General features: G+C 44.2%; 1 pseudogene; it reads right to left on the reverse strand.

The window, feature by feature from the left end:
• Positions 1-1,552: 1,552 nt before the first annotated feature.
• The window catches only part of LOC101154217 (suppressor APC domain-containing protein 2-like), a 44,702-nt pseudogene continuing 32,029 nt past the window's right edge, over positions 1,553-14,225 (reverse strand).

The raw sequence follows: 14,225 nt of genomic DNA on the forward strand, positions 1-14,225 counted from the left end.
TTGCATGGAATACCAAGGCTGAGATGCAGTTTTTCCGGAGGTGACAGCCTGTCTCACATTTCTACTTCAGCTGTGGGGTCAAGCTCTACGTGGGCGGTCTCCTGAGGAAGTCACCCTGGGACAGACACTGTTCTGTCTTCTGCTTGCAGTCCTATAAAGATGCCAGGATCCCCCAGGGCATGGTAGGCACCCTCAAAGGCAGATGTGGGGAGGCCCTGGTGGGCAGACCCCAGCATGCTGATGAAGTGCTTCTCTCCAGCTGCCACTGGCCCACCCACTGCACTGCACTCCACCTGGTGCTGGGGCTGTGGGGCACCGGCCTTCAGGACCCGCTCCCTTTCCTGCCCAGGAGGTCCAGGCCTGGCATCCTTATGTCCCCTGGAAAGCCCACTCCCATCCTCAGGGTAAGGAGGGCAGCTGCACGCTGGGCTGGCTTGGGCCAGTCCTGGGACACCCCTGCAGGCCGGGTGCAGCAGGGGATGTGGCTCTGTGGGGTTGCTGTAGGCAGGTTAGCATGGAGCTGGGTTCTGGAAGGGTGTTGCCACGCTGCCTACTAGGACCCCTCCTCTGAGACACGGGTGCCTTGTGGGACAGTGCACAAAAGTTCCCTGGACACAAGAGGTCCCTGCGCCCCACACACAATGACCCTGGATCGGGGACCCTGGGCTGCAGAACCCATCCATGATGTTGCTGTGCCCCTGGCTCTGGTGGCACTGGGACCCTCCAGGCTGGGCTGAGCAGGGCCCCCCCACCAGTGTGTTCCAGCGGGAGTGGGCCTGGATTGGAGGGCAGGGATTGACACCCAAGGGGACCTGCCCCAGCCTCCTCCTGTACTGTAGGGGTTCTCGTTTTCCTTGGCTGAGGGAAGTGGCCTCTCCCTGCTGAAACTTGGGGTCGGGCTGGGTGTGAGAGGAAATGGGGGTGAGCAGGACCCCAAACCTTGGGAATCCTGAGTGTGTGTTTGGGGGGGTTGGGGGGGCAGGCCTATGATGTGCCTGGGAGCTGTCTGGGGGCCCTCCTGGGGAGCCAGGCTCACACACTGTTGTGTGGGACTCAACGTGGGGCAGTGTCCTGGCCAGGATGAGGAAAGCCATCACCCCGGGGTCTGCGGGAGATACATGCAGGCTAAGATCTCGCCCACCCGGCTCCCCGATCCACTGCAGCCAGAGTCCCTCAGCCTTGGCCAGGACCTGAAGTCCGAGCGCCATCCCTGGTCTACCCGGCCAGGCGGGCACCCCCCGCTTACAGGTCATCCCCACCCCCTCCATCTGCTTCCGTTAGAGTGACAGCTACCTTGTCCTGGTGCCCTGGTTGAGGGGGGAACCTGCCCTTGGACCCGCATCGGAGCCGCGCAGCGCCTTCTGTTGGCAGTTGTCAGAAGTGCAGCCTGGCGTGAGCAGTGCCTTTCCCTGTAGATGGGACCCAGGGCAGCACAGCTGGAAATGGGGGATGGTAACTTGTGGCGGGGATCCCCACTGTCCACTGACAGCGGCAGTAGTAGCTGCGGACTATGCAGACTCAAGACAGCCCCAGCCCATGTCAGCACCAGGAGCTAAAACGGAGTCAAGGGTTTGGTGTGGGGACCAGCCGGGGGCAGGCCTGGGGAGCCCATTTGGCAAGGGGGGCAGGAAGGCGCCCACTCTGGGACTGTGTCTGGGCCTGCCGGGGGTCTCCAGCCAGAGAGCGTGGGTGTGATGGGGCGCCCAACCTCGAAGGGCTGAGTGCCAGGCCGGCCCTGGGGGCCCGCGCTGCCCACACGGACTAGATGAAGTCCAGAGGCGCCCATGTCCCGCTGGCTCAGGGCGCGGGCCTCAAACAGCTGCTTAATGAGTGCTGACTTCTCCTGCTCCAGCTGCGTGATGCGCTCACTCTTCTCTGTCACCTCCTAGGTGAGGAGTCGGTTCTGCTCATTCAGCATGAGGATGGTCTGCTGCTGCCGGCCCAGGGACGAAGTGGACGTGCGGGCAGGACGGGGTGGGGGGCGGAGGAGGACGTGGACAGGGCCTGGCTGGCACAGGCCGCAGCCAGCAGCTCCCTCAGGCACCGGGCCACCTCCTGTACCTTGGGCAGTAGCCGCCCCAGCGGGCGGGGGCTCCCGCAGCCCCATAGTCGGTGCTGGCGCTCCTGCACTCATTGCAGCTGCTGCTGGTACCAGCCGCGGCCCGGCGCCGTCATCTCCAAAGCCTGCAACAGCACAGCCTTCTCCTGCTCCAGCTTCTTTATCTGCTTCAGCAGGCCGCAGTCCACGCCGCTGGTGATGGTGTGCCTCCGACGTTCCCCTGGGGCACTGGGGGCCCGCCAGGCATCCCCTGAGTCCGCCTCCCTGGCCCTGGGCCCTGCAGGCCACTGCACCTGCGTCCACACTCCGGCTCGGTTCCAGCGCGGTGCTCTGGGACAGCTCCGGCTCCACGGGGCAGGGCGCCGCCTCGGCCCGGGAGCACAGCTGCTCCGGGCTGCGGGCCGCGCCGCTGGGACGGCCAGATGGCCGCGCACGCCCAGGGGCTGGGGCTTCCTCTCCAGGACCGTCCGCGGCTCTTCAGCGGGCGCTAACACCAGGCGCTGCCGCGGCGGCGGCGGCGGCGGCGGCTGGTCCCTGGTCCCGGCCGGGGCGCGTGTGGGGTCCCAGGGGCCGCCATCGGGCTCAGCAGCGTGGTGCGCAAGCCGGCCACGAAGCGCTCGAAGGTCAGGTAGCCGCTGGCCTGGGCCACCTGGCACAAGCCCTCCAGCACCCCGCGTGGCTGCTCCCACGTGTTGGCGCCCTGCCAGCGAGACTGGATCTCGTGCAGGTGCCTGCAGCCGCACCGCCTGTTGTCCAGGATGTGGAACAGGGTGTGCAGGCTCTGCAGCAAGGCGCGCGGCAGCCCCTCAGTGCTGGGCGCGGGCGCAGGCACGGGGGTAGGCACGCGGCCCCGCTCGGCCACGGCGGCCATGGCCACAGGTGCCCGGGCTCGGTCCCCTCCTCCACCCGCGTGTGTTCCCGGGCGGCCCCATGGAGGGGCCGGCCCAGAGCGCTCCCAGATTTTTTAAAGCTGAAAAAAATTCATTTATCTCTAAATTTGCCATACAAGTAGTGTTAAAGTCCTTCAGGTTGAAATAAATGAACTTTAGGCAGTAACTATATAAGTAAATAAGCAAGCTATATGAATATATAAAGCTCTTTGGTAAAGGTGAATACTTAAACAAACATAAAAACAGTATTATTATAATTTTGGTTTGTAACTCCGCTTTTTATTTTCTACAGAATTTAAAAGACAAATGCATAAAATATAATTATAAATCTGGTAGGTGGTATACAATGAATAAAGATAATTTGTTAGGTGGTATACAATGAATAAAGATATAATTTGTTACATCAATAACGTAAAAAGAGTAGAGCTATATAGCAGTAGAATTTTGGTATGTGATAAGTTGATATAAATTCAAATTAGAATGTTATAACTCTAGGATGTTGTATGTAATTCTCATAGTAACCAAAAACGAAATATACATCGAATATAAACAAAAGAAAATGAGAATAGAAACAAAACGTGTCACTACAAAAAAAAAACCTAAAGATAAAAGAAATAAATAATTGAGAAAATAACTGGCAAAAATCAGTAACTTTGACTTATTAAAACTTCCCATGCTACATAAATCTGAAAACTCTATTTCACATAAAACTGGAGCTGAAAGAGACAAATATTTACTTATAAAGTTAAAAGTTACATAGGAAACAAACACTAATTTTTTTTAGAAAAAAATGTGAAAAGAGTAAAAATATGCCTTATACTATCATATAATTTCATGTTTTATAGCTCTGGGAAAATAGAAAATAAAATGTTCTCTTAGCATGAATCCTTCTGTGCCCCAAAAAAGCCCTATGGATTATACCATCATTACCTAAGAAGTCTATTCTCAAATGCAGCAGAGTGATAATTTTTACAAGGTAGATATTATTTTTAGATATGGAATAATATTGGTGATTTCAATTTTAATGACACTAGATTAAGATGAAATAATGAGAAGATAAAGGTCCCTCAGCAACATGACTCACAAACATTTTCAAAAGCAGTAAGAATTTACATTAATTATCTTTTTAAAGTCAATAATCTACATTTTTAATGTATGCATATAGCATAGCTAATGTACTATTGCTGGGTCCATTTATTCAATGAATAATTGCCGCTATGTATCAGACATTGTTCTAGGCCTAGGAATGGATACATAAGTGAACAAAGCAAAGATTCTGGTTCTTGTAGAGTTTCCGTTAAAAGACCATTTAGTAAAATTTTCTTTCCCCCAAGTTTTAAAATCTGTAAGATCATTTAACAACACGTATAAAAGTCATTGTGGGCCGGGCACGGTGGCTCACTCATACCAGGTGTGGTGACTCATAGTGCTCTGTCACCCAGGCTGGAGTGCAGTGGCACAATCTCTGCTCACTGCAACCTCTGCCTTCTGGGTACAAGTGATTCTCCTGCGTCAGCTTTCCAAGTAGCAGCGACTACAGGTGCACACCACCACACCAGACTAATTTTTGTATTATGAGTACAGATGGGGTTTTGCCATGTTGTCCAGGCTGGTCTGGAACTCCTGACCTCAAGTGATCCCCCCACCTCAGCCTCCCAAAGTGCTGGGATTACAGATGTGAGCCACCACACCCAGCCTTATTTTCTACAACTTTGATAACTTTAGCATATACCCCAAATCTGTAAGATATAATATTATCATTCAAATGCAACTCATGGCTTCTCATTGTACTCTGACTTTCTCTAGCTTTTGAATTCTTGATTCTAATACCAGTTTTAAATCTGACACAAAAGCATGGGAGTTCTAATCAAAATCCAACCTTTTATCATAATAAAAACTATCAAGAAATTATTAGTAGAATTTAAGAAGGAAAATAAGCCTATTAACGTAATATTTTATGCCTATGGGTCCCCAACAAAGCCTCCAGCTTCTATTTAAATACGAAATGTAAAAGTCACTACTGGATCCACAAACAGGTCTATGGTAAAGAAATTTCTCCACCTAAACAGCTCCTTTTACATGATGTTACATGTTTCTATTGTTTTTTTCATTTTGGCAAATATTGATTGAATGTCATCTTTGTGTTTGTCTATGTCCTAAGTGCTGGGATACAGAATCTGAAAAGATGGACACAGGACCTGCGTTCAGGGAGTTCACACTTTTTTTTTTTTTGAGACAGAGTCTTGCTCTGTCAACCAGGCTGGAGTGCAGTGGCGCGATCTCTGCTCACTGCAAGCTCCACCTCCTGGGTTCACGTCATTCTCCTGCCTCAGCCTCTCAAGTAGCTGGGATTACAGGTGCCAGCCACCGTGCCTGGCTAATTTTTGTATTTTTAGTAGAGACAGGGTTTCACCATGTTGGTCAGGCTGATCTTGAACTCCTGACCTCAGATGGTCCACCCGCCTCAGCCTCCTAAAGTGCTGGGATTACAGGCATGAGCCATCACACCCCACTAGGTGTTCATGCTTTAATTGGGGAAAATATACAATAAGCAAGTGAATTTTTAAAATGAGAACTACAATCAGAGTTAAATGCTACAAAGACAATCTCACAGGAAGATGGGATGTAGAATATAAGGCTCTCAAACAGAATAATAAGAGAAACTAATATTTCTTACAATCTTTGTCTTTGTATTAGTGCTCAACTGAGTCTGCCGTGCTTCAGAAGCAGCCTTCATTTTATAAAACCTATTATTTCTCCTTCCAGTTTTTTCTCTACCTCAAGCTTCCTTATCTCCTCCTGTTGAATCATTTTGAGATGCTCGAACTTGTCCTGCAGCTGTGAAACCAATGTGCAGTTGTGACACCAAAGCACGATGTGGCTGAACACCCAAAAGAATATGCTTTTTTCTGATTATCGAACACACCCAAATCATCACAGTAGAGCATGATCTTAATAACAATCTGAAAAACTCAGGAGTTAAACACTCAGATATGGAATTCTTCTTTTCTTTCATTTTTCCTTTTTTAAGATGAAGTCTCACTCTGTTGCCCAGGCTGGAGTGCAATGGCATGATCTCAGCTCACTGCAACCTCTATCTCCTGGTTCAAGTGATTCTCCTGCCTCAGCCTCCTGAGTAGCTGGGACTACAGGCATGCACCACCACGCCCAGCTAATTTTTGTATTTTTAGTAGAGACAGGGTTTCACCATGTTGGCCAGTCTGATCTCGAACTCCTGATCTCAGGTGATCCTTCCACTGTGGCCTCCCAAAAACTTTTTTTTTTTAATATAGAGACAAGGTCTCACTATGTTGCCCAGGCTGGTCTCAAACTCCCAAGGTCAAGTGATCCTCCCACCTCAGCTTTCCGAAGTGCTGGGACTAACTGGATGCAGTGGCTCATGCTTGTAATCTCAGCACTTTGGGAGACCAAGGTGGGAGGATACAAATACAAAATTAGCCAGGCGTGGTGATGCATGCCTGTAATCCCAGCTACTTGGGAGGCTGAGGCAGGAGAATCACTTGAACCCAGGAGGCGGAGGTTCTGGTGAGCCAAGATTGCACCACTGCACTACAGCCTGGGCAACAACAGCGAAACTCTATCTTAAAAAAAAAAATTGCGTATCTTGACACAAATGAAGATAAAAAACAACATATCAATAGTTACGAGATACAGCAAAAGCAGTTTAAGTTCACTCTCAATAAATGCCTATATTAAGAAAAAATAAAAAGATCAAATAATGTAATTTCACACCTCAAGGAAAGAGAAAAAGAAAAACCAAGTGCAAAGTCAGTAAAAGCAAGAAAATAGTAAAAATTGGGCTAGCCACGGTGGCTCACACCTGTAATCCCAGCACTTTGGGAGGCCAAGGCGGGCGGATCACCTAAGGTCAGGAGTTCGAGACCAGACTGACCAACATGGAGAAACCCCGTCTCTACTAAAAACACAAAATAAGCCGGGCGTGGTGGTGCATGCCTGTAATCTCAGCTACTTGAGAGGCTGAGGCACGAGAATTGCTTGAACCCGTGAGGCAGAGTTTGCGGTGAGCAGAAATCGTGCCACTGCATTCCAGCCTGGGCAACAAGAGTGAAACGCTGTCTCAAAAAAAAAAAAAAGTAAAAATCATAGCAGAAATAAGTAAGATATACAACAAAAATAAGAGAAACAATAGAAAAAAAAATTAGTGAACTAAATCTGTTTTTAAAAGATAAACAACCCTTAGAAAAACTAAGAAAAAAAGAGAAAACTCAAACAAATAAAATCAGAAATGAAAGGTGATACATTACTGCTGATACCAAAGAAATACAAATGATGAGACTACTATGAAAAATTATAAGCCAATAAAATTTGATAACCTAACAAAGAAATTGGATAAACTTTGTTAATAAATTCCTATAACCACATAATCTACAAAGATTGCATCATGAAGAAACTGAAAATCTGAAAAGACTACTAATAGGTAAGGAGATTTAATCAGTAACAAAAAATGCTACCAAAGAAAAGGTAGTACTAGGTGACTTTTCTGGGGAAGGCTACAAAACATTTAAAATTGAAATAATAGGCCAGGTGCAGTGGCTCATGCTTGTAATCCCAGCAGTTTAGGAGGCTGAAGCAGGCAGATCACTTGAGCTCAGGAGTTCAAGACCAGCCTGGACAACATAGTGAGACCACATCTCTACTAAAAGTACAAAAAAAATCCAGGCAGGGTGGTGCATGCCTGTGGTCCCAGCTACTCAAGAAGCTGAAGTGGGAGGATCACTTGGGCCTGAGAAATGGAGGTTGCAACAAGCTGAGATAGCACCACTTCACTCTAGCCTGGGTGACAGAGTGAAATCTTGTCTTAAATAAATAAATAATATCGAAATAGTACAAAAATACATCCCAAACTCTTCCAAAGAATTGGAGAGTACGCTTCTTCTTTTTCTTCTTATTTTTTTTTTTTTTGAGATGAAATCTCGCTCTGTTTCTAAGGCTGGAGTGCAGTGCAGTGGTGTGATCTCGGCTCACTGCAACTTTCACCTCCTGGGTTCAAGTGATTCTCCTGTCTCAGCCTCCTGAGTAGCTAGGATGACAAGTGTGCACCACCACGCCTGGCTAACTTTTGTATTTTTAGTAGAGATGGGGTTTCATCATGTTGGCCAGGCTGGTCTTGAACTCCTGACCTGATCTGCCTGCCTTGGCCTCCCAAAGTGCTGGGATTACAGGCATGAGCCACCATGTCCGGCCAGGATAATACACTTCTAAATGCATTTGAAGAAGACATTATTACTCTGATACTACAGCCAGAAGAGGACACTATGAGAAAAAAAAATTATAGGCCAACATTTGTGATAAGCAAACTAGCAAATCCTCAACAAAATACTAGCAAACTGAATTAGATCGCACATTAAATACCAGATAGTCCAAGTGGAATTTATTCTTGGAATGCAAGGATGATTCAACTACACAAATCAATAAATGTGACCACATGCAGAAAAACAAAATTAGATCTTTATCTCAAACCATATGCAAATCTCAACTCAAAATGGATGAAAGACTTAACTGCTGTAAGATCGAAAGCTGTACAACTACTTTAAAAAATTAGGGATAAGTTCCTTAACTTGGTCTGAGCAATGATTTTTTGGATACAAACTCCAAAGCATAGACAACATAAGCAAAAACGGACAAATAAAATTATATCAAACTAAAAAGCTCCTGCACAGCCAAAAAAAAAATCAACAGAGTAAAGAAAAGAACCATGAAATGTGAGAAAATATTTGCGAACCATACCTCTGATAAGGGGTTAATGCCCAAAATATACAAGAACTCAAACAATTCGATAGTATGAAAACAACCTCATTCCAAAAATGGGCAATGACCCTGTAATTTTTTTTTCTTTTTTTTTCTTTTTTTTGAGATGGAGTCTCACTCTGTCACCCAAGCTGGAGTGCAGTGGTGTGATCTGGGCTCACCGTAACTTCCACCTCCCCGGTTCAAGCGATTCTCCTGCCTCAGCCTCCTGAATAGCTAGGACTACAGGTTTGTGCCACCATATCTGGCTAATTTTTGTATGTTTAATAGAGACAGGGTTTCACCATGTTGGTCAGGCTGGTCTTGAACTCCTGACCTCAGATGATCTGCCCACCTCCTGACCTCAAATGATCCGCCCACCTCAGCCTCCCAAAGTGTTGGAATTACAGGCATGAGCCACTGCGCCTGGCTGAATCTGAACATTTTTTAAAAGAAGACATAAAGTCCTTGCCCATGCCTATGTCCTGAATGGTAATGCCTAGGTTTTCTTCAAGGGTTTTTATGGTTTTTGGTCTAACGTTTAAGTCTTTAAACCATCTTGAATTGATTTTTGTATAAGGTGTAAGGAAGGGATCCAGTTTCAGCTTTCTACATATGGCTAGCCAGTTTTCCCAGCGCCATTTATTAAGTAGGGAATCCTTTCCCCATTGCTTGTTTTTCTCAGGTTTGTCAAAGATCAGATAGTTGTAGATATGCAGTGTTATTTCTGAGGGCTCTGTTCTGTTCCATTGATCTATATCTCTGTTTTGGTACCAGTACCATGCTGTTTTGGTTACTGTAGCCTTGTAGTATAGTTTGAAGTCAGGTAGTGTGATGCCTCCAGCTTTGTTCTTTTGGCTTAGGATTGACTTGGCAATGCGGGCTCTTTTTTGGTTCCATGTGAATTTTAAAGTACTATTTTCCAATTCTGTGAAGAAAGTCATTGGTAGCTTGGTGGGGATGGCATTGAATCTGTAAATTACCTTGGGCAGTATGGCCATCTTCACGATATTGATTCTTCCTACCCATGAGCATGGAATGTTCTTCCATTTGTTTGTATCCTCTTTTATTTCATTGAGCAGCGGTTTGTAGTTCTCCTTGAAGAGGTCCTTCACATCCCTTGTAAGTTGGATTCCTAGGTATTTTATTCTCTTTGAAGCAATTGTGAATGGGAGTTCACTCATGATTTGGCTCTCTTTTTGTCTGTTGTTGGTGTATAAGAATGCTTGTGATTTTTGTACATTGATTTTGTATCCTGAGACTTTGCTGAAGTTGCTTATCAGCTTAAGGAGATTTTGGGCTGAGACAATGGGGTTTTCTAGATATACGATCATGTCATCTGCAAACACCAAAAGCAATGGCAACAAAAGCCAAATTGACAAATGGGATCTAATTAAACTAAAGAGCTTCTGCACAGCAAAAGAAACTACCATCAGAGTGAACAGGCAACCTACAAAATGGGAGAAAATTTTTGCAACCTACTCATCTGACAAAGGGCTAATATCCAGAATCTACAATGAACTCAAACAAATTTACAAGAAAAAGACAAACAAACCCATCAAAAAGTGGGCAAAGGACATGAACAGACACTTCTCAAAAGAAGACATTTATGCAGCCAAAAAACACATGAGAAAATGCTCACCATCACTGGCCATCAGAGAAATGCAAATCAAAACCACTATGAGATACCATCTCACACCAGTTAGAATGGTGATCATTAAAAACTCAGGAAACAACAGGTGCTGGAGAGGATGTGGAGAAATAGGAACACTTTTACACTGTTGGTGGGACTGTAAACTAGTTCAACCATTGTGGAAGTCAGTGTGGCGATTCCTCAGGGATCTAGAACTAGAAATACCATTTGACCCAGCCATCCCATTAGTGGGTATATACCCAAAGGACTATAAATCATGCTGCTATAAAGACGCATGCACACGTATGTTTATTGTGGCACTATTCACAATAGCAAAGACTTGGAACCAACCCAAATGTCCAACAATGATAGGCTGGATTAAGAAAATGTGGCACATATACACCATGGAATACTATGCAGCCATAAAAAAGATGAGTTCATGTCCTTTGTAGGGACATGGATGAAATTGGAAATCATGATTCTCAGTAGACTATCGCAAGAACAAAAAACCAAACACCGCATATTCTCACACATAGGTGGGAATTGAACAATGAGAACACATGGACACAGGAAGGGGAACATCACACTCTGGGGACTGTTGTGGGGTAGAGGGGGGAGGGATGGCGATGGGAGATATACCTAATGCTAGATGATGAGTTGGTGGGTGCAGCGCACCAGCATGGCACATGTATACATATGTAACTAACCAGCACATTGTGCACATGTACCCTAAAAAAGTATCATAATAATAAATAAATTAATTAATTAATAAGACATAAAAGGCAAATAGGGATATGAAAAAATACTCAACCTCATTAATCATCAGAGAGATGCTAATTTAAACCACAATTAGATGGCACTTCATATCTGTTAGAATGGCTATTACCAAAAAAAGAAAGATAAGTGTTTACAATAATGATTTTATAAAATGTTGATGAAAATGTAAATCAGTACAGCTATTATGAAAAACAATATGGGAATTCATTAAACAATTGAAAATAGAATAACTATATGGTTCAGCAACCCCACTAATAGTTACATATTCAAAGGAAATAAAATCAGTATGTCAAAGAGATATCCACACTTTCATGTTTATTGCAGCATTAATTAACAGTAATCAAGATATGTAATCAATCCTAAGGGACCATATAGTTGAGATATCAAAAAGAAACTAATCCCCAGAAAGAAAGAAAAAAAAGAAGCAGACGTACAGGAATAAGGTTCATAACTAAGGGAAGTGAGGTGGGAGAGAAAGAGAAAATTTAAACGGTTGTTTTGGTTTCTGGTCACTTCCTAGTTTCAGTTTAAGTCTTCATGAGATTCAGCTATGCCTCTTGTTCTTGGATGCCATGACATACCCCTGTATACATCCAGACTTTTCCTTTGTACCTAAGCTAATGGATTTTTTTTTTTTTGAGAAGGAGTCTCACTCTTGCCCAGGCTGGAGTGCAGTGGCGCGATCTTGGCTCACTGCAACCTCCACCTCCCAGTTTCAAGCAATTCTCCCGCCTCAGCCTCCCAAGTAGCTGGAATTAAAAGCATGCATCATGAGGCCTGGCTAATTTATGTATTTTTAGTTGAGGCGAGGTTTCATCATGTTGGCCAGGCTGGTCTCAAACTCCTGACCTTAGGTGATCTGCCTGCCTCCGTCTCCCAAAGTGCTGGAATTATAGGTTTGAGCCAGCACACCCGGCCAAAATTTTTATTACTTATAATTCAACTGTCTTTGAGTGAGACATCTGGCCTATAGTGCCTAACTACCAATTTATTTTTATGAAAAAGGAAGTTCATGTTCCAATTTACCTAACAACACTAAATGTTCTTAAACTAAAGCCACCTACTCTTGAGAGAAAGAAATTATGGTTTCAAAAATGTCTTCACCAAAAATGTATTTGTGGCAATTAAAACTATATTAATAGCCTTCTTTTCTATTTTATTAGAAATGGCATGGAATAAAATAATTTACCAACTTAAAATTTTCTCATTAATCAAGGCCAGCATTAGTCAACATTTGCTTATTTATAAAAGTGAAGACAATTTTCTAGTGCATTAATAGCATTAGACAGTACAAGACTCTTCTCAAAAGTAAATAGCTTGGGTTTGTCACAAATTAAACTTTGTGCATGAAAATTTAAATTATAAATAAAATAAATAAATTTTTATAAAATGATCTTATGGGTTATTTAAATGGAAAATTATCTAAGTTCTCTTGAAAACACACTACAGACTATACTTTTGTAAAGGCTATATTCCAATCTACATGGTAAAAAGTTACTTTTTGAAAGACAGCAAGTATCCTCCAAAAACTAAACTCTTGAGATTAAACCCCCAAATTAATTGGGCACCTAAAAATTAGTGCAAATTATATCCAACTTCAGTACTGACTTCTTTTTTGGCTTCTTTAAATGTTGCTTCTTTCTCCTTGACTCGCTGCATAAATCTCTGTTTCAACTCTTCTCCTTGTCTCTGACATTGATCATAGAACTCTTGTCTTTTGGCTTCAGAGATTTCTTGAAAACTAAAGAGAAATGTTTTCTTAGTCTTATATTAAAATGAGGTAGGAGAATCGCTTGAACCTGGGATGAGGAGGTTGCAGTGAGCCAAAATTGTGCCACTGCACTCCAGCCTGGGAGACTGAGCAAGACTCCATCTCAAAAAAAAATAATGCTAGTATAAACATGTAAAAAATATATATTGTATGTAACGTCCTATATAAGGAAATTTGCCAACATTCTCTCATGTTTAGCAGCACAAAATGGAAATTTCCATATCATAAGATGTAAAAGCCAAGGCATAATACTTAAGATCAGAGTATATAGAGAGTATATGTAAAGAATACTAGAATTTTCCAACACTTGTATGAGTGAATTCTTATCCCCACCACTTTCCAGCATATCATACTTCTTCACATCTTTTGACAATAAAATTCAGGGAAACCTCTAATGTATGAGACAATTTTCAAAAATAGTCTAAAATAAAGCAAAGAGTCTTTCAAAATATTATTCATTTAAGATAGTCAAATTTTTAGTGTCTGCAGAGAACAACAAATGATATAACTGGATTATATACACTACAGAGCCATATTTTTGCAGCACGAGTCCTACTTGTGTTTTTTTTTTTTTTTTTTGAGGCAGAGTCTTGCTTTGTTGCCCAGGCTGGAGTGCAGTGGCATGATCTTGGCTCACTGCAACCTCCGCTGACCAGGTTCAAGTGATTCTCCTGCCTCAGCCTCCAGAGTAACTGGGATTACAGGCGCCCGCCACCATGCCCGGATAATTTTTTTTTGTATTTTTAGTAGGGACAGGGTTTTACCATGTTGGCCAGGCTGATCTTAAACTCCTGACCTCAGGTGATCTGCCTGCCTCGGCCTCCCAAAGTGCTGGGATTACAGGCAGGAGCCACCGCACCCAGCTGTATTCTTCTTCAAGTTAGAGAAGTACACCTGCTCTCAAACTTTTCTCATTTAACTTCCAGGACACTGCACTACAGCTTTTCAGCTGGTTCCTCCATCAAACTCTTCTTAATATCTTTTGTCAAACTTTACTAATATTTTTCTACCTTTTTCTTTATCTTTTTTTTTATTTTGAGATGAAGTCTAGCTCTGTCGCCCAAGCTGGAGTGCAGTGATGCAATCTCGGCTCACTGCAAACTCCACCTCCTGGGTTCAAGTGATTCTCCAGCCTCAGACTCCCGAGTAGCTGGGATTACAGGCACGCACCACCATGCCCAGCTAATTTTTGTATTTTTAGTAGAGACGGGTTTTCACCATGTTAGCTAAGCTGGTCTTGAACTCCTGACCTCAGATGATCCGCACGCCTCGGCCTCCCAAATTGTTGGGGTGACAGGCATGAGCCACTGTGCCCAGCCTATCCTG

The sequence above is a fragment of the Gorilla gorilla genome, chromosome 6 (genome assembly GCF_029281585.2).
Source record: "Gorilla gorilla gorilla isolate KB3781 chromosome 6, NHGRI_mGorGor1-v2.1_pri, whole genome shotgun sequence".
In the NCBI taxonomy this organism is placed as follows: domain Eukaryota; kingdom Metazoa; phylum Chordata; class Mammalia; order Primates; family Hominidae; genus Gorilla; species Gorilla gorilla.